The sequence below is a fragment of the Strix uralensis genome, chromosome 23 (assembly GCF_047716275.1).
Source record: "Strix uralensis isolate ZFMK-TIS-50842 chromosome 23, bStrUra1, whole genome shotgun sequence".
In the NCBI taxonomy this organism is placed as follows: domain Eukaryota; kingdom Metazoa; phylum Chordata; class Aves; order Strigiformes; family Strigidae; genus Strix; species Strix uralensis.
Genome location: NC_133994.1, coordinates 6,856,243 through 6,881,318, shown reverse-complemented (window position 1 = coordinate 6,881,318; position 25,076 = coordinate 6,856,243). Strand labels below are relative to the sequence as shown.

General features: G+C 45.0%; 1 protein-coding gene across 2 annotated transcripts in view; it reads right to left on the bottom strand.

Annotated features, from left to right (window-relative positions):
• The window catches only part of KAZN (kazrin, periplakin interacting protein), a 227,778-nt gene that overhangs the window by 94,858 nt on the left and 107,844 nt on the right, over window positions 1-25,076 (bottom strand). Inside the window, exon 1 of one of the 2 annotated variants that reach the window (XM_074893083.1) lies at window positions 7,365-7,380. The exons of the other annotated variant lie outside the window; for it this stretch is intronic. The gene's annotated coding sequence lies outside the window, so the exon portion shown is untranslated. Of the gene's footprint in view, window positions 1-7,364; window positions 7,381-25,076 lie in introns of those variants that run through there. 2 annotated transcript variants of the gene reach the window in all.

Below are 25,076 nucleotides of genomic sequence, written 5' to 3'. Positions count from 1 at the left end.
TGCAGCAAATCTGTGTCCCTAAGGGCTGGGAGTCCCTGGCCACGCAGACGAGGCACAGAGAGGTTGGGAATATCTCCTAAGGACACACGGGAAACCTGAGTCAACACCAACAAGTCCCAAATCTCCATTCAGCCTTAGCTACACTCAGCATCTTTTCAGGTGGTGCAAGAGCAGCCTTGAAAACCTGAAAAAACCCTCAATTTTGAGCAACATATTCTAGTCGTAGCATCGCATCCAGGCAGGCTATTTCTCAAGAATATATAGATGGCACAAACATGGATGAAGATTTGAGAATACTACTCATCATCTTTGCTCTTGTTTCAACCTAAGGAGTGCAGTAAAGGGAATGTGAGATGGTTCAGGAGATCAAAAAGGGCTGAGTAGCACACAGGCACTGTTCAGGCCTTCCAAACACTTTAATTTGCTATTCAGATTACCACTTTTTATAGTTTAATATGTACAATATGCAAAGGAACCAGTTTAACTAAATGGGAAAGGCCTTTTGTGTTAAGGATGAATGTAATCTAATACGGCCCTTTGACTTGATTCAATTAAATCCTTTCTTTTCCAATTAAATAATCAGCCAGAATTTAATAAAAATGAATTTCAATGTGTCAGCCTGCAGAATGATGACCTCTGAGATGGTGAAGGCTTATGTAAATTCTGCTGATCGCTTTTTATCTGCTTGTGTCTCACTTCCACCAAAAAAAAAATTGCCTTCTGTTGGTATATTTACATTATTTTCTCATCTGTGCTATGTATCTCTGCTTACAGTAACAACTCCCAGCTGAAAATCAGGCCGTGAGTGTCACCACCTTCTTTCAGCACATCCTCTAAAACCCACCTTCTATGACTGGAAGAAAAGATCACCAAAGACGGGATTTCTGATCTGCGCCTCTACTTTGTTACGCCCTGGGATGCTGCAGTGCAAACAGCGGCAATTTGGCCCTTTCCAAATGTCACCAGAGGCATCTGGGTGGCCATTCATCCGCAAAGAAAAGCTCACCAAGAAAATCCGGTCCGAGAGACCAGCAAACCTTAGGAGCAACCACCAGAAAAAGCGCAGCATGGCCCGAGTTCAGTAGTCTCTTGTAGCACATCCCTGCAAAGTAATTTCCATCCAAGTTACAATAGTTGCTAATCTCTACCATGTTTTTTTCCTCTACAAAGGTCACATTTTTATTTGTGTATTTATAACTGCATTTGACCCCCCTTCTACTCTTAAAATACTGAGCACCGACTCTTTTCTTCCTCAGTTGGAGTATACGGCAGCATCTTAACGCAAACCTTGCCGAGGTGTTACTGCTGGGCTGTAGCTGATACGCTAGTGCTTTAGCTAAAAAGTTATTAAAATGAGATTAAACAGAGCTAAGGATGGGTGGGTTAAAAATTTGGGTGAATATTCTGGTTTTCCACACGATGCTGCAGTGACATGTTTCCCCATCTCTGTTTCTGTGCAGGTGAAAGGGTCCCAGTGACCTTCCTGTGCTGCACGTCCCTTGGGACCACGAAAACAAACCCATTAATGTTTATAAAGTGTCTCGGACTGGGGGAATTACATCACCGCGGCAAGATACAAGCTTAATGGATCAAAACAAACCCCAGATCCAACCCCCCTGGCTTAGACACGTCTCAGTTACCCGGCGCAAACCTTGAGGAATCCCACTGAGAAGGGATAATTGAGAGAAAAATGTGATCCCAGAGATTTTTCTCCAGTGAACCCATTTTACGTTAATAGGAAGCAGATTTCTAGACCCCTTGCAAACAAATGACTTCCACAGCATATTTCACAGCTGAGCGCATCTATGGCACCAGTCTTTATATGCAGCTCTATTAAACCCAACATTTGTTTAATGAATTACAGCAATCTAATGAATCTGTGTACGTTCAGCCTATATTTAAGTGTTTATGGGGACGACGTCAGCAGCCAGCTTTTCACAAGCAGGTATCGGTGTCAGTGATGAGCTCCCCCTGCAACATACCCAAAACTTCTAATATTTTGGGGCTTCTGCTTTCTTGACTATTGTAGGCAGTTGATTGCTGCTCAGTTTTATGAATGTTAAATGCAGGAGTTTCAGGGTCTCTGCTTAACAGAAAACTGTTTGGATTCAGTGCAGATTTGGGGGGTTTGTCCCCACTGATGAACCATGTCTGTCATCTGAGAGATATAAACTGTGGCACATCTCCCACCTGGCCTGAGTTGGTCCATGCAACTGAAAGGTGAATGAAGCCATTAACACTCACAGTCAATCGTGGTTGACATGCTGCAGCTATTTCCAGGATGACCTCATCTTCATCTCACAGGTCAGTATATAAACCTTGACAAAAATCTAACTCTGGTCCACCCTCCATATCCCCCACTGCAAACTATGCGTGAAGTGCTCCCCTTCATGGCATCTAGAAGCACTAGTGATGATGGTTTAGTGGTAATTCAGCTTTTTTGCATGGATACCTCCGATTTGTGGTGGTCTCCAGCCCCGCTCTCCCCACCCGGGAGCAGGTTTGCTGGGTTGTTCCTACACAGGTGTTGTAGCTCTTGCTAAGAGCCCCAAAGGTGCATCCACGTGAGCAGAGCTGCCTGGTTATACTTTGCTGCAAAAACTGTTTTCATTGTAGTTTGGACTGAAATATCCCTAAGGAGCTGTTTTTAGCATCGACCAAGTGCAAGGTCCCACTTGATCTGAGCCGGTCCACAGCCATTTCCCTCAGCCAGCCGCTCCCCAGAAGGAGGATGCAGAAGGATGCTCCGAGCTCCAGCACTGGCCCCTCTGGGTGTTTTCAGAGCTGAGTAGCCTGGCAGGAGCTGTGCTCGCTGCGTGGGTGTTCGGCTGTGGCTCAGCAAAGCCCAGGACCTCTGGCAGTGGTGGGTGGGCGAGTGAAATGCCAGCAAGACGTGGAGACCCAGGAATGCAGCTGGGGACTACAAATAGCTCAGCAGCACCCCGTGGGAATGCACTCGCAGGAGCAAGAAGAGCGAGCGCGGGCCCAGACGTGGACACACAGTACCTACGCGCCTGGCAGCAGTGGTGAAGTCTGCGTGCCAGTTTTCTAAAACTGCTTGGGTTTCACAAATAGCTTTCCATAAAGGAAGAGAGAAATAGGGAGCAAAGAGAAAGAACTTCAGGCAAAGTCTGTACAAAACGCCGTTTCCCCATCCCTTTCCTGTTACAAATTAGAGGGGAAAAATGGGGTTAGGTTTTGAAAAACTGCAGGGCTGATTTGGGAGATCAGGTCCTACTGACTTACTACAAGATATCATCTGTCCTCTTGGGAAGGGAAGAATGGGAAGTCCGCAGAGACATTTGCTTTGCAGACACAATTTACCAGCTGTTCAGACACTATTATAAGGATCATATAAAAACTTAAATGAATAGGGAGATTCTGAAGCACTTGGATAGCAGGATAATAGGTGCCATGAAGAAAATCCTGTGATCAATCAGCAGCCAAATACATACTTAAATTAGGTGTTAGTGGGACAGATACAGGAAAGGTGATTATGGGTTGCCTCTGTGTTTCCTTCGGCAACAATGATGACACACCAGGGTGGGTCAATGTACCCTATCATTAATACAGCATCAGCATTCCTCTGACAGTTTCTTTGTCCTGTGAAGTCAATTCCTATGAAGATTTGACATTAGCAAGAGGCACGGTGAAATTCAGACGCCTTTGAATTTTCATGACCCTCTAGATGCTTTAGCCTGGCAGATTACAGGCAAGACCCGTGTCCTAAATTGTGCAGGAGGCAGGAATAAACATTTGTACCCATCTATTTCCACTGTGGCAATAAATACCATCAGCAAAACCAGTGGAAGAACAGCCCTTTCCTCCCTCCCCAGAAAACTAGAAACGGGGTCTGCAGGGCAGAGCACATGGGAAGAGTCAGCTAGAGCATCCTGGAAAAGGAAGATATTAGAGAGAAATGTAATTTTTGACTATAATATTTGTGAAGTAAGTAAAGGATAAAATCTTGAGTGTGGCTCAAGCCTCTAAAATAATCCTAAGATTAATGCAGAAATGGAGAGCTCCAGAAAGTAAAGGAGAGGGGATTTAGCATGCGCAGTGCACCTTCCCCGTGGCCACCTGCCACCCAGGGTGCACACTGGCAGCCACAAAATTCCTGCAGGTGTTTCAGGAGACCATACAGTGTAATCCAGACAAGAGTGAAACTTAATTCATTCTTACAAGGCTACCCAAGGCAAAGCATCCTTCCCTTCCATTTCAAGCGAGAGAAAGCATGCTCTGGTGTAAGCGTCGTCGTCCTCCCTTGTTTTGTCAGCAGCACCAATGTGGGGGCACGCCTGGTTTGGGGATCACCTCACTGGCAAACCAGCCACTTTTGCAACAGAAGAATGTGGCTGGGAAACATGGAACAATAAAACTAGGCGTTTTTTTTCTTTTTTTTCCTTTTCTCTTTTTTTTCAAGGCACTACCAGCAGGGTGGATTAATCCAGTATTGCATAAGATTACAAACATACAATTACATTCCCCACTAAACTATGAAAGCTCTAAAAATATACATAAAGTTTCAGCATTGAGAAGGCAGCTGAAAAACGGGAGAAACAGTCACAAATATACACATTCTGTGATTTATAGTCATGTTTTAAGGCTTCAGTATGTATTCACTGATTCTGTACATTTGGGGTTTGGAGTGTATTGGCGTCCATCTCCTTAACTGTCCATAAAGCAGACTGGCTGGAGTCATCTACTCTGTGAAAAATAGCACTTTTTCAGGATTGAGAGAAATCCCTTTACATCAGATAATTCACAAGAACTTTATTTCTTTGGTTAGGTAGGAAAATACTGCAGACCTCCTTTCACAGGATGGGGAAACTGAGGCACAGATGGGCTGAAAGAGGTGCTACGATGAAGTGGAAAAGGGCACCTGCTGCAGTTCATAAAACACAGCAAGCCTTTCCAGTTAAATAAGGAAAAATTCCTTCACCTCTTGCCTAAAAAATAGTGGTGTTATTGGTACTCTCATGCAGTGGCACACTTGGGAGAAGTGTGAGGCCTCACGTGCTGGGCAATTTTTGTAGTGCTCCGACACTAATGAGGCAGAGGTGGAGAGATTAGGGTTAAAAAATAGAGAATGCAAAGCTGTAAGCATGGGGGCATGGCTGCTTGTGCTATCTTAGCTTAGAATGGCTCAGCATATTTTCTACTTTAGTGCAGTATAAAAAACCACAAAAAATGGTAACAAAACCCCTCACTTTTTAGGTATTGTACTAGCACACACGTTTTGTCCAAACAAGAGGTTTTAATGAAATCTGCTGGAGGTTGAATTACCCCAGTGTAACACCCAGCCATGGAAGGGCAGGGGACATGTTTCTTCTAATAAAGTCCATTTAGCTTTTGACATAGATTACTTTAAAAAAAAAAAAACCAAACAAACCAAAAAACCCAAAAAATCCCACACCAAACATACAAGTGTGATAAAGTATCTCAGTATAAAATCAATACTGAGGCGATTAGCAGCCTTTGAAAAATTCTGACTCTAAGTCGGTTCATGGCATAGATCAAATGGAGGTGCTGTCAGCTCCTTGGGCATTTTACTTCGCTACTGATATATGGCAGTTAATCTAAAATTATTCCCATTATTTCTGCTTTTTCTTATTTTTCCCTGGGGGAGCACCACACAGCCAGGCACCCACCCCATCCACCTCCCAGTCTGCGGCATGTCCCCATCCGTAGAACAGCCTGTGCCTGGGGAGAGTCCCCAGGCTGTCAAGGTTTTCTTACAGGTTTCTACACTTTGGGGGAGAACTGGAGATAAGGCTGAGCAGCCGTGAGCTGCTGCAGCAGGGCCCGGGTCCCTCTGATTCCCAGCTGCCGCTGGGAGCAATCTGCAGTCCCAGATGGATAGCACTGGTCATCAGCCACACGCCAAGGGGAGCTCAGTCCTCTATTAGAGAGAAGGACTGAAGCATTTCCTAGCCCTTCAGCTAACTCAGGTGAGACTTATTAATGTTAATATTATTCATATTAATAGCTTTTCATGAAAGCAGGGAAGTTTTCCCCAAGCCTGGTGCACCAGAGCAAAGGGAGATGCCTTCAAGTGAAGGCTTGGTGGAGCAAAGGGATCCAAGGGAAAGCTGATGTTCTCATCAGAAAGGGAACACTACGGGTGGTCTCAGAGAAAGCCAGGACAGATATGTAGGACTGTCTGAAAAAAATAAGGATGCAAAATGCTAAATAAATAATAATTTTTAAAAAGCACAGCTGGATGGATTCCTTAGAAAAATCTAAACATGTTGTGAAGCTCCAGTGCTTGTAGGAGGGTCTGTGGGTACCAGCATGTTCATCACCCCAAAGGTCTTCAGGACAGGACTCAAATCACTAAAGCAGGCAGGAGTGTTGGCAGAGGGATTTTAAGAAGGTGATGCATATAAAACCTATCGATGGCAATTAAACAGAGCAGGACAACTGCCAAGCTCTTACATTTGCTCATTATCAGTAGGTTCTATAGATACAGAGATATGTATCTACAAAGCTATTCAAGTGCATTTAATTTTTCCAGTACCTGCATACTGTAGCTTATATGAGGGTAATATGTTTATCCTATAAAGTTAGTGACTTCATAATGCAGTGCTTGGCTCTAGGGAAGTTTTTTTATTATTAACTTCCTTCCAGTGCCTACAGAAAAATAAAACCTTTCCCCATCAAAACCCCAGGATGAAGTTTTGTTGGGGGTTGAGTACAGGTTGTCATACTGACAGAGGCCCAGGGGTGGACAATAAGCTTGGAAAAATCTGGGATTTCAAACCTGATGGAGAAGATGTGAGCTGAGGCATGGGAAATACAGGGCTGGTAGGCTGGGAGCTCGCTCTGTCACGGCGCAAGACAAAGGGACAAGGAAAAAAAAGAAGTGATACTTTTTGTAACATCCACATTTATGCTCCTAGAGTAAATGTTAGGCCAGATGTGCAGTGAGAGGGGGTGATGCTCCATCCCTCACGCCCCTCGCTATCCTAAAGGTCTGAACAAGCACAAGAAATGACTTAAGACTGTTTAGCTGATTTTCTTGCCTTCTGATGCCACCCCATTAAAACTAACGGTTCATGATCTGCACCAGACCAGCTCGCCTCAAGATAAAGATCTGCCTCATTTGCAGTTACATAATTAGCAATTACCCTAATTTCACTTACATTAAATTACATTTTTTAAAAATAAATGTTATCTTTTCTGATGAAAAAAATAAAGTGGCCTGGGTCTACTTCAGACTATTTTACAGAAAGCAGCAGCATCATTATCCTGTTCTCAGATATAATGTCTAGACACTTCTAATGAAAATATTCATTATTGCTAATTTGCATCTCTTTCAATTCTAGGACAGAAATCAAATGAAGATGTCAAAACAGTGCTACCTCTGCCTCAGGCAAAAAGGAGACACGGTGACCCCCAAGTCCTTCCAAACGTGAGCTTAGCTTGTGTGAAGAGAAAGCATCTCCGGCATCATCATAATTGAAGGCAGCGCTAGATGAAAGATGAGCAGAAAAATCAGAGGAAAATAACAGTGTAAGAATGTGGATCTGAAATCCGCAGCTTTAAAGAGAGGAAAAACCAGGGAGCTCGGCAGCAAGCCACTGAAACAGCACAGAAAGCCTGCTTGGGTGGGTTTAGTTTTGTGAGGGCACTGAGCCCGACTGAGTTATGAAGGGGGGTTATATAGGAGAGTAAGGGAATTCACTTCTGACCCACCCTGCAGTTCAGCAGGCTCCTACGTCCCATAGGCTTATTGGAAAAATCCCAGCCTTAAACTGCGCTATGTGTTGAAATACAGATATTAATCAGGATGGTAATAACTCACGTGGGTTTAGTAGAGACTTCTCCTGAAGATAAAGTACATTTTAAATGTACTACTTACTTGCTAGTAACAAAACTTCCCATTAGTACACGGAAATACATATTATACCTCAGAAATAAATGCTTCACTGAGCTTGGAGAGTAAAGATAAAATAATCTTTTTATAGCAAATAGGGATGACTACTTAAAAATAATAAAAAGTTGGTGAATATTCATTTGAACTCCTAAGCAAATTTGCCCTTGTCATATTTGCATCTCTCTTGTGTTCTCTTTCTGTGCAATGGAGTTTTATTAGCATGAACATTCACAGAAAGTGAATTTGAAGCCTGAATACCCATGGGAAATGAATTTTAAATTCACTTGCTGTGCGCAGTCACCCAAGAAACTTGATCATAATTGTTTATTATACTTAAATATTTATATTGTAGAAGCACTTGTTAGGTAAAAAGGCTGGGATGCTCCTGTGCTGGGTGCTGTACAAACACTGTCCCAGGCTCACAGAAATCACCTCCATCCCCAGCAAACACAAATGGTGACGTGTGACAAGTTCAACCAGGCTCAGTCACGTAAGAGGTGAGATGGCAGGTAGCAAATTTCAAGGTCAAGAACAAGCATTGGGGTGGAGGGTTGAAAGATCAAAATGTTTCTGCAATTTTTCCAAGAAAATTGAGAAAGTTGCAGTGTATCCACCAGAAGGCATGACCTCGCACAGGGTGTGTTCGTACGGGATATTTGAAATAGAGTCAGGGATTTAAAGTTCATCAGAAACATCCCCGTCGAAGCTTTTTTACTGCCTGAAGTCCTGTGGCATGGACTCCAGCTTTCACTCGGGAGCTCAGATTTCAGCGCTCGCAGTGCCTTTAGGGTTTACAATGGATTCTTACAGTTTCCATCACCCTCCCCTGCTCCCCATTTGCATCTATAAATGCTCCCGAAAGCAGCACCACACAATGGTGCTGCCTCCCCCGGCAGATTCCTGGCGGGACAGCGGAGCTGGAATCACATCCCCGGTCACCAGACCAGTGAATACCTTCCCATCCCTCAAAGGCAGCAGCAGGAGCTCGCTGTGCCGGGCAGCGCTGCTCCCAGCTCACCGCTGTGCTCCAAAGACACCTCTGGGTTTCTGGGGTTTTTTGGGAGAGGTGGGTGGCCTTTTCTGCAATAGGGGCCCCCTGTTTTGCTGGGTCATGTAGCACCCTACAAATCATCTGCACCCCACAGGCCTCATAGCAAGACGCAGGCTGCCCCTGCTTGAGCTAGCACTGACTGTGCACTGGACTTGGGAGAGGATTTTGCTGCACGAAGCCAGATAAACTGTATTTTTCAGGGGGTGGAAGGAGGCAGAGGATGGTTTCCAGCCTGTTCTCCCAGTCTTTGGGCACAGCAAGGCTGCAGCATCTCCCAGCTACATTCCACCCGAGCGAGCGAGCACAGTGGTGCAGGAATTGGCTGCTCGGTCCCTTGGCTGTGCTGGGAACAGACCGAGGGGGTGCCCTGACAACTGCCACATCCCGGCGCTCCAGCCATTATCCAGGAGCAGCTCCCTGTGAGAGCCTGCAAACAGCACTGCTGCATTCCTAGTCTTTGGGGGAAGGGGAGGAGGCACGTTGAGAGCACACTTTCAGACCAATCTTAGCTAAATTATTTTTCTCTATTGCTTGCCTCAGTCTAGAATGCAATGAGGGAGCAAATTTTTTATGATTATGGAGGAATAACTGCAAGGTCGAATCCCTGCTGGAAGTGGGGATTGCACCCATGGACTGGAGCACAAGCAAATTACTAACTATTAAGGGCTGATGAACAAAAAAAGCCCTGAAATTGAAGCTCAAGTCACAGTAATAAGGATGCACAAGAGAGAAAATTGCATTAGGACATGCACTATCTTCTGGATTCACTGCTGGGAGGAGGGGATTCAGAGCCGCCCCTCGGAGCAGTGTCAGGTCTCCATCAGCTTCCCTGGCCCTCACATAGGACTGTGTCTTTTAATTATCGCCCACCATAGTCAGATTAGGGTTGCCTGTGTCAATTTGTATTTGCAACACACCACGGTGCAACAGTTCCTTGCTCCTCTATAGAAATAGCAGGTGTTATTGGCAACATAATTACATGCCGTCAATAATTATCAAAAATTTAAATTGCCCCAAAGATGCTTGCAAGCAAATCGGATATGGTATTTCAGAGTGTTTCCTTCAAACACAGGCCACTGAGGTGATGCTTGTATCAGAGTGAAAAGCTGCGATTACACGAACATGAGAAGCAAAAGAGGAACCTGATGAGGCAAACCAAGAGAAACCGGCACTGGGGACTCTGTCACTGAAACCGCCGCGTGAAGGTTCAGTGGCCTGGGGCCAGGGGCACCTGCTCAAATGAAATTGTTTCCAAGTAAGCTCGAGCTGCTTTTGAATGCCATTTGAGATCCAGAGGGTTGGAAAGGGGAAGAGAAAGAAATTGGCACTGCAGAGGGGGAAGATCTCATGCAAGGAGGGGATAATGGGGCTCCATCGCTGGATGGAGCATCCTCGCAGCAGGAGCAAAACCAGGGATCCCCTCTGCTCAGAGAGCTCCGAGGCTGGCGAGGGTGGGCACACGCAGCACTGCAATACCCATGTACCTCCATTTATATCTTCTTTTATCAAATAAATAAGACAAGCTAAATGCTACAATTAGGGTGTCTCTGCTGCCCGAGGCAGACAGCATGCCTCAGTCCTCTGCTTCCCACCACCATGGCAGAAGATGCCCCACGTCACGGGAGTGAGATGGATGATACCAGGGAAAGGAGATGAAGGTCAAACTCAGTACGTGGCACAACGCCACGGTAGCTACTACAAGAAAATTCAAGTGCTAAATGGGCTAAAAACACCTTATCTGGACAATACTCTGTTGGTTGCAGAGGAAGTTAAAGTTGTCTCTTATGGCTTGAAGTGGTTAACTGTACGGCTTCTTTAAACCAGAGAATTAATGACACTGAACTTCACAACAACAACAAAAAATTAAAGGCACCCCAAAGAATGTTCTCTTAATTGTAGCAGCCTGCTACATTAAAGCTGCTATAGGAAAATTCATTTACAATTCAGCTATTAAATTGCAAACCATTACCACTGCTTTTATGGCTTTATATTCCTCTAACAAATTTATTATGTAATTACTCTGTGCAACAGCATCGTTTCTAGCAAGCAAAGTTGAAATAAGGCACCTATTTCAAAATCCTAACAATTCTGCGTTTTCCAGATGTAATTTATACAAAAAAGGAAAAACATTACGGTGCAGTTTTCTGCCTGGGACTCTGAGATACCTCAGTATGGAGCCAAAGTGTTGACTGTCACCTGGCTTTAGTTATGATTAGTAAATACCCAGATTTTGGGTGTTGGAGAGCCGGGGATCAGACCCCAACAGGACCAGCGTCAGGGGCTGTTTCATGCGCCGTTCTGAGCCGGAATGGGCAAAACCGGGCAATAAAGGCAGGGTAGAAGCACTCAGCTCCGACAACTGCCATTTATTGCTGTAGGAAATGCAATTGCTTTGCTGGCCTTGGGACTAGCTCCAATGGCTCTCTGCAGTGGCACAGCTGGGACTTGGGGAGCTGGCGTTTTCCCACCTGCCAGGGTAGGACCCCCAGCCAAATCACTGCTTACAAAATAAAACATAATAAAATAAAATTTAAAAAATTGGAAAGGCATTTTCTGCCTCTCGTTTTCCACCTCTGCCAAACAAATCTGTAAATAAATAAATAAACTCTTGGGCGCCATAAAAAAAACTGCATAAAGGGTCATTAAGCAAGACACACATTTCCCGGGCAGAATGACTGGATTACTGTTGGAAGATGCAAATAAATTCACATCATGTGCCTTTTTTTTCTCCTTTTTCTTTTTGTACCACCCTCATCAAAAGGAGGAGATAGTGTCGGTATCCAGCTCAGGAATCTCTTGAGCAGATTAAAAAGCCAATTATGCTGGATCTGGGGAAGCTGCCTACTGTCCAGCCCGAATCTGTTGTGCTTTATAAAAAACCCAGATTAACCACTGGGTAGCTCACAGCCCCTACAACCTCTCTCCCCCGGCAAGACCACCATATCGTGCCGGTCACCAGCACCTGCGCGGCCACGCCACAACCACGAAGCCATCTTCTTGGAAGCAATTGCCTTATCTCATGGGGTTTTCTTCTATCCCAGTCTACCAGCAGATGTTTCTCACCCCCTTCTCATTACCTGCAATCATACCTCAAAGCTTGCTGTAGGCATGTGCCCTTAGGGATGCACTGAAATAGGCACTGCGGTGCTTTGCTGAGCTGGCCCTCAGGGGATTTCATACAAATTCAAAAGAAAAGGGTGGGAAATGAACAAGACCCCAGTTTTTTCTAATGATAATTATCCATGATAATAATAATATTCTAATTATTATCTTTGCAGTTTTGGTTTGTCTGTTTTGAAAAGGAGGCTCTTTGGGGGGTCCCAAGGGCTGGTAAATGCAAAGAGGAGGCAAAGCAGGGGCTCTTGGCAAACTGAGAAAAATTCCCAGCCCGTCCCACCCCGCTGCTGCTGCAAGTTGGAGGGGAGATCAGTGGGGTGTCCCCACTGCAGGGTCCCGGCGACTCCCCGCAGCCGTGTGAATCCTAATGGCACAGCGAACCCATTTAGTTATGCAGGAGGCATCTCCCGTGGCTCGCACATCGTGAATCGCTCCTTAGAAGGGCTGAATGGCACAAACCTCCCCCCTCCCGCGCTCTCAATTCACACTGTCAGAGCTGTTCGGCTTCTGCTGCCAGTGCTAACAAGGTCTGACTTTGTAGGATTATTTAATATTTATTCAAAATGTTTGCTGTGGGTATAATGACATAATCACCAAGGCCAAACCCAACGTGGTTACAGAAGCACAACACCCCCCTCTCCCCAATAATAATGAAATCCCTGCAAAGAGTTGGGGGGAATGAGCTGACAAGCCAGGGTAATTTATTCTGCTGAGCCCCGTGCCTGCCAACACGGCTCAGTCTGGCGTGGGATAGACTTACTGGGAGCAACCAGGCTGGGATTTGCAAAGAGGAGGAGGAGTCTAAGTGAATTGGATACCCAAATCTCACCGGATTCAGCAGGGACTGGCTATTCAGACAGCCCAGGATTATTTTCCTTCTCAGGTTTGTCTGTTAGCTCAAGTGCCACTAACTAGTGTGGGTGATCAATGGATTTCTATCAAATGTGTGGGGAGGAGGGGTTAAGTTAAAAAGGGGTTTTCAAGTAAAGTTAACGAGCGATAAAACAATCAAGGAGAAAGATACAGGGGGAGAAAAAACAACACTTAAATCTCCCACAAAAAAAAGAAATTGCGTTTTTGCATACCACAAAAAAACCTGAACCCTTAATGCAGACTTTTCTCAGTGTTGTCCCAAATTTTCCCTAACTTCTGTTAATTTTCTTAACCCCCGGTACCTGTGACACTGAACTTGGGCAACAAGTTTCTCTAAGCTTCAGCATTCACCTGTGCAGTTGGGTCAATGAGACTTCTGGTACCTGGGGCTTCCCAGGCAGGTAAAAGCTGACCCATCTCCATTTTCAGAACACTCTTGAATTGCCACAGAGATGGGAGCAGCCAGACTTCAAAGACAGTCTGCCACCTAGGTTTCTGCTCTTTGCTTTTTCTTCTCTGTTCCTTTAAAATAGATCTTTACTATAACTAGGAGCAAGATTTCTATGGAAAGGAGCCATTAAAAAAAAATAATTGGATTTTACCTTTTTTTTTGATTGCCAAACTGATGTGCCCGGTGGCTCACTCAAATATATGTCACTATTTTCTGAAGTAGGGCAGGTGGACTTCTCAAAGGAAAAGCCCCCCAAAAATGCATTTTGCCAGCAGCTGTCAGTCACTGGAGAGATAAGACCTTCCCATACAGGCGTCCACCAGAGCGGATGCTAAAACAATTAATAATGATTTCTCCCACTCGCCCAAGCCAGCCAAACAGGGAAGGATAGCAACAGCACAACGACAGGGATTTGGTGCATGAAGTGCATTAACAGTGAGAACTTGCATCTCGGTGTCCTATGGGCACTCAAACCTTCACTACATCGATGACCAAAGGGAGAAAACGTCCCCGTTGAGTGCATCCCCCCCAGCGGGGCTGGCCAGTTCACAAGGCTCAGGGGGTGAGAGCAGGCAGTGCTTCAGTTGTTATTAGGGTGCTGAGCCCAGCACCCCTGTTTGAAGGCACCTGGTTCCCACATGTGCTGCAGGAAGTCACACGTGCCACAGAGCTGGCAGTTGCTATGGTGACTGTGGATTTTCTCAAAACTCCTGTAAAAAGGAGACCGAAGGCCCAAGAAAGCACAGGAGCAGCAGCTCCTTTGCAGGGAGGTTTTAGGGCCGTGTACGGATGCTGCATGACACCTGAGCTGTGACACCACCTCTGGCTGAGCAAGCTGTGCCCTTCAAACAGACCCACGTTTGCCCCGTGGTGGTTATTTCTGTACCCTGGCCAACATCACTGATGAGGTCTTTGCTGGCTCGTCTCTGCAAGATGCCAGTCTTCATTTGGCAATTATATTTATTTCATCAGTCTCCAAGGGTTATCTAAAGATGCAGCTCCTCTGTCAACAGAGAAACTGGTTTTTAATTGCAGCCCTTCTGGCGAGAGATGAACTTTCTTCCTTTATTGATATATTTTTTTAAAATGCATCCAGAAGTCGCAGGACTAGCAGATGGAGGAGCAACACCCCCCGATTACCCAGATTACAGTCCAGCACGTGGGCAGAGCAGCTCAGACCTTTCACACCGTGCTCGCAGCAATACCTGCTGTGGTGGGATTCAGAGCTAGCATCCCAGGCTGGAACTGCGTTAAATCAGCAGCTGGAAGCACAAGTGTTCTCCTCCCCTAGTACCTAAATTCAGCTTTGCCCTTTGATATTTTAAAACGGTGTTTTGTCCCGCCCCAGCCTCTGGGAGTCAGGATAAATCAATAACCGCATCGATTTTAACAGCAGAGTTACGTGGTAGCCAAACCTGGAGGTGTTGCTCCAGAGCGATTGGTAGGCATGCAAGCAGAACATTTCCTAGACGGCTCTAAATGAAGTGGCTGGCAAAATCCCATGGGAATATTTAGTTAGGATAAGAAACATACAGAAACACAGCTTTTGAAGCCATCTCGCAGTAACTTTTGTTTCCATGGTGACTAATGTTTGTGTTTATATCTAGTCCCAGTGTTTCTATCAGATTTTGCTTCATGGAACAGCTGTTACAAGTCATTTCACCAAGACAGATGATCCTGATAAGGAGCAAAGTTTCCATTCTACACAAATGCACATCTATTTAATAAAATCCAAATAATTCAAACCCGGAAAAGATCTGTGCTTCAAAAAATTGATTATCAATGCAGCCGCCTGATGGAAAGAGATTGAAAGTGGCCACAGAATAGCTGCTGCTTAATAAGAGGGTGATAAAAAACATAATAGAAAACAAATAAAACAGTTCTGAAAATGCTAGTAGCTTTATTAAATTTGGCCATGATCTTTTTATCCTTGGGCTTTATGCACAAGTGTTATGCCTAAAAATGACCTCCTGCTGATTTTGATGGAGCCATCAATAAAGAGGGTCGAGGGGAGCTGTTGGCTCCCCCAGCCTCCCGCCCACTTTTATCCCTTCGCACCATCTCAGCCCTCTGAAAAGCTGCTGAGAGCAGCCAGAGGAACTGAGGCAGACTAACCAGGGCTTTCGGACCTAATAATCCACATTCCTCAAATATCCCGTCACTGCAGCTTTTCTAGAACAGCCCCATTTCCATTTCAACTTAAATATTGATTTTTTTAAATTTTTTTTTTCTTAAATAGTATGGCTCACGTTTAGCTTCTTGGAACAATATTTGAGGCTTATTTTAGCCTCTTTATTAACATAGTTGCAGGCCAAAACCTCCCAATATGAGCTTCCTGGTTAGAACTAGGTTTGGATCAAGCCTCCACAGAGGGTCTGTGGGATCAGCAGCTTTCCCTGGGCTGAGCTTGTACTAATGAAAGAAGGTTGGTGCTGCAACCACCTCTAACATCTTACACCTCTGGTTTTTCCCTGGAAAGATCAAAGCATCCGAGATGTCCAGGTGAGGCCAGGAGGCTCTGGAGGTGCCGGCACATTTGGAGATGGCACCTCCTGGCAGCGCCGGAGCGGGCATTAGGCTGTTGGCTGCCTCCCTCCTGTGGCTGGGTCATGCCACAGGCAGAAGTGGGTCCTTAAGTCCAGTGGTACAAAAAAAATTAAATAAATCTGCTTTTAGATACACAGCTGGAGATATGTACCCCGATTCTCTCACAGGATGGCTTGACCTGTGCCACCCACTTCTGACACTGTACATTAAGAAAGCTGTAAGGAAATTGGGACAGCCCAGTGCAGAGCATCAGGAATGACGAGAGGTCTGAAAGAATGAAAACGTGCTATAGGAAAAATAAAAAATACCCCCAGCCCTCTAGGCTTCTTGCGTTTGCCTCCCCATAGTCCCATCCCCAACACGGACCTGCCCAAGCAGCCCCATGGCCGCTCCATACATCTGCCTGTGCAGAGCAGTGGGTTTGCAGGAGGTATGACCTACTTTCACAGGCTGATGTTTTACTCCTGCCAGCTTTTTCTTTAAAATTTCTCTCTGCTTGCATAGGCCCTCGCTGAAATCCTAACAGGGCCCAACAATTCATTCACACCACACAAGGCACCAGACCAGTAGCAGTCAGCTGCTGGGAGAGGACGGTATCCTGCTCCCCCAGCACTTGTTGCCATAAATAGCTGGGGTGCACAGGCATTGGCAAGGACTATGGAGTTGCTTATCATTTTAATCACTTCTAAATCCTGGCTCATCACATTGCAGTACTTGAAACCTAAGGAAATGATTTTCATTGTTAGCCTCCTTCTTAATTTGAAAACTTCCTGCAAGTAATTGAAATTCCTGCTCTGCAAAAGCCAAAGCCTTATCTACTGCCTTGTTTAGTCAAATTAAGAGAGACGGGACTTGACTCTAGTTTAGATTTGCTAAATATTTTTCCCTGCCTTCAGAAACATTTATTACATTTCGCATTGCACAAACTGCTTCAACCTCCCGCCGGCTGCAGAAACACATTGAATTATTTTAATCAGAAACAAGAATCATATTGAAAGTAACTGTAACATGGCACAACAGGAAACCTGGTCTTGCAGACTCCTTCGGAACAAAGATTCAAGTTTTCCTCTTCCTTCTTTGCAACTATCAATCAAACTCTAAAAATAAAGTCAGATACACAAAATTATCCTGCCATCAGGGCCTGAAAATATTTCAGTTAAGCATCTGTCAGTGCTTCTATTATGCATCTCAATTTCCCAGGTTCTCTATCTTCACTTCTCAGATTGCACCAGGCTCGAAACTTGGCACGTGCCCTGAAGATGACACTGTAACAGTTTGCTTAACAGCAGCCTCTTAATATTCCTGGAAGCCAGGCAGCACGGGGAGGCTGTATTTCTTACTCTGTCAGAACCAGTGATGCAAACACCTGCAGCTCCCACGGATTTCAGTTGAAGCCAGTTACCTTCAGCACTTCCCCAAAATCAGGCCATGTGCTCTGTCAGTGTTGTTCAAGCATCAATCCTCCCTTGAAGGATTAGGGGTGCCAAGTCTGCTCTTTGCTGAAGCCAGCAAAGCTCCTCCTGATTTACAAGATGGTAATGGAGGGCAAGACAGGGGTAACGCCTGAATGCAGCTACTTTGACCTCTATGCAAGGCTTCAGCGTTGGGCTGCCTTTCACACCTCCTTCTGTGTCCAGCCTGATACCCAAGAGGTCAGTCCCTGCTCCTTTGCTCTGCTCCTGCCACCCATGCACCAATTGCTCTCCTCCCTGCATGAGTCCTGGCTCGGCACCGTTGGAAAATCTTCCTTTATTCTCAATTCTGGGCAAAGTATTGGGTGAGAGAAACGGAAATATCCTGCATTTCCCAGACTCACCTCCCACTGCTGCCCAAGGGCTGCGAGAACACCATCGCTGCATCCTCTGCCACTGCTGGGATTCACCTCTTCAAGCCCCACACCAAATATTTAATCACAGACATCTTCGCCAGCAACACAGCCAACAGTAATCAAAATCCTCCCAACAGTTGTTGCAGCCCCAGGGAAGAGCACTTCATCTATTTGTTTCTTCCTCTTGGAAAACAGAAATATTTAAAAGCTAATCTAGCAAGGACTAGGTATGAACATGCATAATCTCTTTATTATGGTCCTATTCTGTACAGCCAGGACCAGCAATATACAGTTGGTATACACAACCCATAAGATTTCTCCTTGTTTGTGAAGCGGCAGAGGAGGCAGTGAGATTCAAGACAGTTTTGCTTTGCAAGACTATTTGTTTTTTAATACTGGGGAAAGCAGGAACATATGCAAGGGGGGATGGGTGGTGGCAGCATTTGTAACGCTTAATTTACTGAAACCACACATTGCACAGATCTCCCATCTTACTTCATTCAGAGAAATCAGTGTTTCCTTAAATCAGCCAACCTGGATAGAGGTCTATCACAGGCATTTGAAATGCGCTGCTGGGATGGGGGATCCTTTCTGAGAGATGTCCAAGGCCGAAACCATCGTCCTTGTCACTGCCTAGCCAGGGTAAAACATTCATTTGCTCTTCCCCTCACCATTAAAACATCAGGTTTTTGATGGAGTGGAGCCAGTCACTTCCCATGTGCATCGGCCCTACCAGATACCAAGGAAGATGATTGGATTTTAATGTTATTTCAGAAACTACATCCAAGTTTTCTCTTGCAGTACTAACACCTATGAAGTAAGTGAGACTGAAACAGGTACAAAACGACGACAAGAGCAGGATCAGCTCCTGTGTTTGAAAACAATTTAATTTATAGTCTCTCAGTATACGAATTATTAAGAAAGAAAAATATCTATTGCCTCCCAAATGTCACCGTATCCACCCGACTTCCTTGAATCTTTGAATGGATTTACAAGTGCCGGGGGCAATCTCATTTTCTAGAAAACCTGTTTTACTGCCTAATATTCCAACCAAGTCTATGGCTGATCACTTAAATAGGCTTTTACCAGGCAGGACAGGCTGTACGTCTCATTTCCCTCAGACACCCTGCAGCAGGCTCTGTGCGTGGGTGGGGAGAGGAGAAATCGCAGCGAGCAGAGCGGGATCGCTTTCTGTCAAATTAAAATTGTGATTAATTCCAAATCAGTACTGTTTGCTGAGATATTTTAAAGTTGTTTAATTTCAATAACTGCAGCGTGCCTCAGATTTGATGGAATGAGAGAAACACCGCGCCCTCAGCGCAGACGATGCTGAAGGGCTGAGCCATTTCGGAAGAGGGATAAAAGCCCTCGGTCCTGCGGCACTAATAAGGGAAGAGATGCTCGTGGCTGGAGCGCCCCTGGCAGCCCCAGTGCACTCCAGAGAGGCTTAAGAAGCTGAAGACCTGATAATCAAAAGCTGTCCTGAACATTTCACTGTCTAATCGATCATTTGCAATGTTCACTGATGAAAGAGCGATAAAACCTCTGCTTTATCCCTGCTGTCCTGAGATACCTCCAGCAACTCCGTAGGAATTGAATACATCGACTTATTGTAACACAACTACTCTGTATGTACAAGCACACAGAGGAATAGGTTGATCCTTCGACATGTATACAGTACATTGATTCCTTTATTTTAATTTGCCACCCTGTTAACCCACCCAGAACATCACGTGCACATATTGCCCCAGTACAGGTATGTTAGAAAGGAAGAGATAGGATATTTGAGGTCTGATCCTGCAAATCTTACTCAAGAGTCACCCAGACATAAATAATTTAATCTGTTCAGTTTATGCCAGGAAGACCAAGAAGTGACTGAACTATAAGGACTTTCACAGGAAAAAGGAGATAACAAAAGCCAATGGCCAGATACTGAAGCCACGCTGGCTGTAAGGAACAAAACATCACCCCTGGGTGTCTCCAAGAGGGACATCCACCCCAGGGCGGATCATCTTTAATATAATTTATTAACACTCCTGGATATCTAAGCAGCAAGCTATGTGGGACTGACACTCTGGGAGTCAACAGCTTGCAGGCAGCAAACCCAGGGTTGTTTTGGCTATTTAGCTTTGCATGTAGCTTTGTGCTCTTGAAAAATACTTAATTTATTGAAGTTTCACCTTAGATCTCATCAAGACTTAGATATGACATCCAATAAATCATCTCTTACTACTCAGAGAGGAAAGTCGTGCTGCATGAAACAAAGAGATGCTGAAAGTTAGCCTCAAAACCGAAGAAACTGCCAACTTCTGTTGGCAACCGGGAATTATCCTGCTACATCCAAACAACTGGAGTCAGAGCACTAATTGTCTGCTGCCTTTAATGGCACTTTAACAGGTTCTGAAAGAGAGTGGGATTTTCATGATAGAAACCCTTCTTCAACTGTGTGAGCCTACTGTAATCAGCAATCTTCACATGTGCTTTCCGTGCAAATGCAGCACTTACCTAGAAACATGTAATTGGCCAAATTATTTACTTGGGAGAACAGTAACAACCCTGGAGGTGAGATCTAACATGCACACATTTAGGGACATTTTTCAAGCTTCGTTTTGCCCCGTTAGATTGAGTCTCCTGTGGGCCACAGAGTCAATAAGTACTAAGAGGCAATTAAGTCATACTGGTTACTCAGCATAGGAGGGAGGTTGGTTTTTTTAAAAAAGACCATTATGAACTAAAGTTATAAAAATTTTAATTACAAAGTGATCTTAAACTATAGGATCAATTAAAAGGAAATAACTCGACTTAGGAGAGATTTACAAGTCATTTTCTGGTGAGAAAGTAGATCATTCATTGTGAGGAAAAAGGCAACGACTTGTTCTGACCTAGGTTATTGCCTACTATGAGGACAGGTGGAATAACAAACCTATACCCAGAGAAAACAGTTCTACTGGAAAACAATGCTGGGAAACAACCTGCTTGCTACAATGGGCCTGTTAAAACCTGCACTTTGATGAGCTGCATCATACCTTGGGCTAAAGCTGATGAGACATTATGGTGGTGGACACTCTGGATGTAGCCTAAAGAATTATCAAAACCAAACACCAGGAAGTAGACTTTGAAAATTTCTTTTCTCAGGAAAACTGTATCCAATACCCTGAGTTCAATTCTGAACTGCTCCCATACCTTGCCTGGCTCCCAGGTACCACTGCCTTTATTATAGCAATGTAGTTCTGGGGTATATCCTGCAAAATAAAATGCCTGCAGAAGGGAAGGATAACGAACATCCACACGTGCCACACCACAGAGATACCCAACCATGCTCAAGTTACAGCCTCCCAGTGTGAACAGCTTTACAGTGGAAACTAAAAGCTACATCAAAGAGCAGTCCCACATCTTATCTTGTCTCCCAATACCTTCTCCAAAATTCAGAATATAGCTCCAGCCTGGAGGGACAGTTGGGAGTAATCTGATCAGAGCAAGAGAGGGGAAGCTCTGGCAGCACTCTGTGTTGCTGCTCCTTGTTTGCACTACCTATTGCCCATTAATTAAATGGATAGTTTGTGTTTGCCGAGTTGATACAGGACAAGGGCAAACAAAGGATTAGGCAGAACACATGCAACCTTCAATAGGCATATTATCAAAAACCATCTCTCCTCACCTCCCCCAAACTGCCTCCACACCTCCTTCAGCAGAATACTTCAATTAGGGGAGAGCAGGAGGAGGTGGAGATAAAGGGAAACTAAAATTGCTTTCCAGCTTCCTCCTTGGTTGCACACTCCGCACGTGCAGAAGTGTTTTGCACACAGGCACTGCATTGACACCACATGTGTTCACTCCTATCCATGGAAAAAAAAAAGAGAAATGGGCAGCTTTGCTAGTGAGCACCTAAGCCCAGAAAGACGAGATTACCCCAGCGTGAGCTGACCTCCAGAGCTACAGAGAAGCGGACTTGTTCCCTCTTCTAGGGGCTGAACTGGAGGGGTGAAGGAAGCAGAAGTTGGGTTTTCAGAGCCAGCTCTTCAGTTATTAATTGCTGTGATTTCCTTAGTAACTCGGTGAATCTACGAGGCAGCACAGACAAGAGTCACCGGTGTCCATGAGATCCACGAACTACTCCATGAAGCTGCTGTTAAATGTACCAGACACCATGATTGCTCGCTTGCCCAGAATATCATACTTTAATGTTCATTTTCTAAGCAGAGATGTGTATGTAAATCCCTCCCCTCCATTTTACTATTTTTAATTTTGTTCCTCTGCTGGTGTTTTGTTATGTGCTTCTGAATCCAGGTGAGCATGTGAATCTCTATTGGTCTCTGTGGGTTTCTCTCTCCATGCAGCTTGTCTCAATTACCAGTGATGCATTTTCCTCCTCTCCCTTTTACATCATGCCTGTTGCCCAATAAAGGTGAATAACAGCAAGATCTTTTATAGCTTCCATCCTCACCTGCTTTAAATTCCATCCACACTTTCAACCCAAGGAAAAAAGTTCATCTTTGTGCTCATGAGTCTCCCAAGTCAAATCTCAGATGAATAAAATAACCGATCAGAAGGATCAGCTACTCTGGAAGGCAGAGCTCAGCTTTCAGGCAGTTGCTAATGGACTACAGCCATCCGACTTAAACACCAAGTTGCTGCAAGGCTCTCTTGCCTGATAAAAGCATGATGTTGTGAGCAGTTTAGGTCAGGGAAGGATGAAGCAGAGTGGAGTGGTTAGATGCCGTGACTGCTCTCATGTACATAGGAGGGCACCCAGAACGGTGCTTTATCAGTCATTACAGTCTCACAGCTGCATATTAGAAAATAAGTGCAATTGGCCTGGCAGAAAATTAGGTGTTTAGAGAAAATTGGACTCCGACAGATTCTCCTAAAGTGTGGTGAGGTGTTTTTTTCATGCAGCAGGATACAGGGGAACTGAGGCTGGGAACATCGACGTGAGCCGCGTGCTGCCATGCTGCAGCCACCAGCACTGCAGGGGTGGTTGGTACAGAACAGAGAGCACCCCTGGCATTCAGGCTTGTCATGAAGCTATGTGATATTTGAATCACTCCTTCCTAACTACCTCATTCACTCACAAATTAAATAAAAGTTGTATTATACCCTCGCATATTAACCACATTTATTATGGTTGTGCCTAGGAAGTACCTCCAAGATCCAGTTCCTGTTGCACTCTGTATACCAAAGGAGATGACAGACCCGGCCCCAAATATTTTATAATCTAATGGGTCATGAAGAACCTAGCAGATGAAAGGAATTAGCAGCATCCCAGTGGCAGAGACTCAGTATGCCCACAAGAGACAAAACTACCCCCAACCATGCCGGGGTTCAAGATGTGAGCTCCCAGGAACAGCAGTTCACGTCTCAGCAAGGTCACCCTGACCCCACCAACCCTCAAGGCTAAACAGATCCCCATTTATTAAAAATGTCTGTCATTTCCAGGGCCCTTTGCAGAAGGGTTTTAGGGGAGGGGTTCCCAAAGGCCATCAGGTTATGGCCTGAATTCAACCCCTGTTTTCCCCACAATCCTTTGATAATAAGTGGATGACCTTGTATTTTGCATGGCCAGGCAGGCAGACACACTTACTGTCATCTCCCCGGTCCTCAAGGTTCTCACCTCCAGCATATGTTTAATTTCAAGCATGAGTTTCACCCACCAGTTTGGCCATGATGATTCCCAAAAAGCTCATCCCAAAGTTCACCAAAGGAGGAGACCTTCTCCTGCTTGGGCACAGCTGATGGATGGAGAAGGATGCCTTTCTCTGCCACACTCGAAAGGAGTGCAGGGCAGGTGAACAGCTGAACGGTGCAGCCATGAACAGATTTATCTGGGCAAATAACAATGCCATGTCAGTAGCTTTATGAAAAATATTAAAGTGGATGAATCATTCTGAGGATTAGAGCCTAGAACTGGGGAACACAAGAATATCTCTGCATGGCAATGACATCCCACTGTATCTTTTTTTTTTTTCACTTAATTCTATAATCACTCTTAATCAGTGCATTGGGGAATAGGGCAGCCTGTAAAGGTTTAGGATCAATTAAAAAAAGATCCAAAACCTTCACTATGCCTCAGCCACAAATCAGCCCATTTCCACTTCAAATGGGCTGGATGATACCCGATTTCAAATCAGACCAACCTCATGCCTCTACCTCAAGATGATTCACATTAATTTGTTATCTCATACAAGAACTTTAACCCAGGAAGACAGATTAATAGTCGGAACTTAATTAGGAAGCATTTGAAGAAGCAAGGGCTACTTTGGCTGCTAGCCATGTTATCCTGCAGTCCAGAATTTCCCCAAGGAGCTGCTGCTTTCAGCACCAGGGAACCAACCCGGAGGGATGATATTTATTGTTATCTGTTCACCATTAGCCATCTTTGCTCTTCTCATGCCTTGCACTTGAGTTTAGTGTTTCCAATAAGGGAGCTTTTCACTTTTAAACCAGTTCATTCTTCACGAAGTGATGCGTGTGTTTATTTACCTCTGCATCCATCCTTCGCTGTAAAGCAGACAGTTTGTTTTGTTCGAAAAGTGTAAGCCATAAGGATATCCAAATGCAATTGGAATAATTAGCCTTCCCTTCAGAAGATGACAGTAGCTCCACAGAGTATCTCTATTCAAAACACACAACACTGAGCCTGCTGAAGTCATCAGGATGGAGAGTAAGAGGGGGTACCTGTCCCTCCAGATGACTGCAGCAGTAATTCCCAGCCAGTATAGTAATAACTCAAAAAGACACAGCTTTCTGATGTGCTCCACGAATATACTAAATCCGAGTAGGATGCCAGTTGGCTGCAACATAAACAGGACTGCATGCAGATCTTGCTGCTAACAGAGCAGCTGGCACAAAACACCAAAACCTCGGAGCAAGAGGAGGGTTTCCCTTTGGGGGAGCTAATCCTGCAGCTCTTATCTACAGCAGACCAGGCAGGTGCCTTCAGAGAAAGAGCTCGTCGCTGCGGTGTTTGAGATGGTAAATAAAGTCTTTGTGGAGGGGCTCTTTCTCCCCGTTGCACTCCTTCGTGCGTTCGTGCGCACTGGGGAGCCCTGAACCTGCTGCAAACTTCGGCATCAGATAATGTGCTGGCGTGGGAGTACCCCAACACAGCCCCCACGGGTTGTCTCAGCAGGGCTGAAGAGGTGCTCAGGACTTCACCTAAGGGAATTTGAGGGCATTTTATCTCAAAAATGTATTGTCTGGAAGATGCTGCTTTTGGTCCTGCAGAGCAGCAGGCAGCATAGGATCAGAAGGAAAGGTAATAGAGATTTTTCATCTTGCCTGCCTATCTTCACCCCCCCCCAAAAAAGTTAATGAAATGTGTGATTTTCCA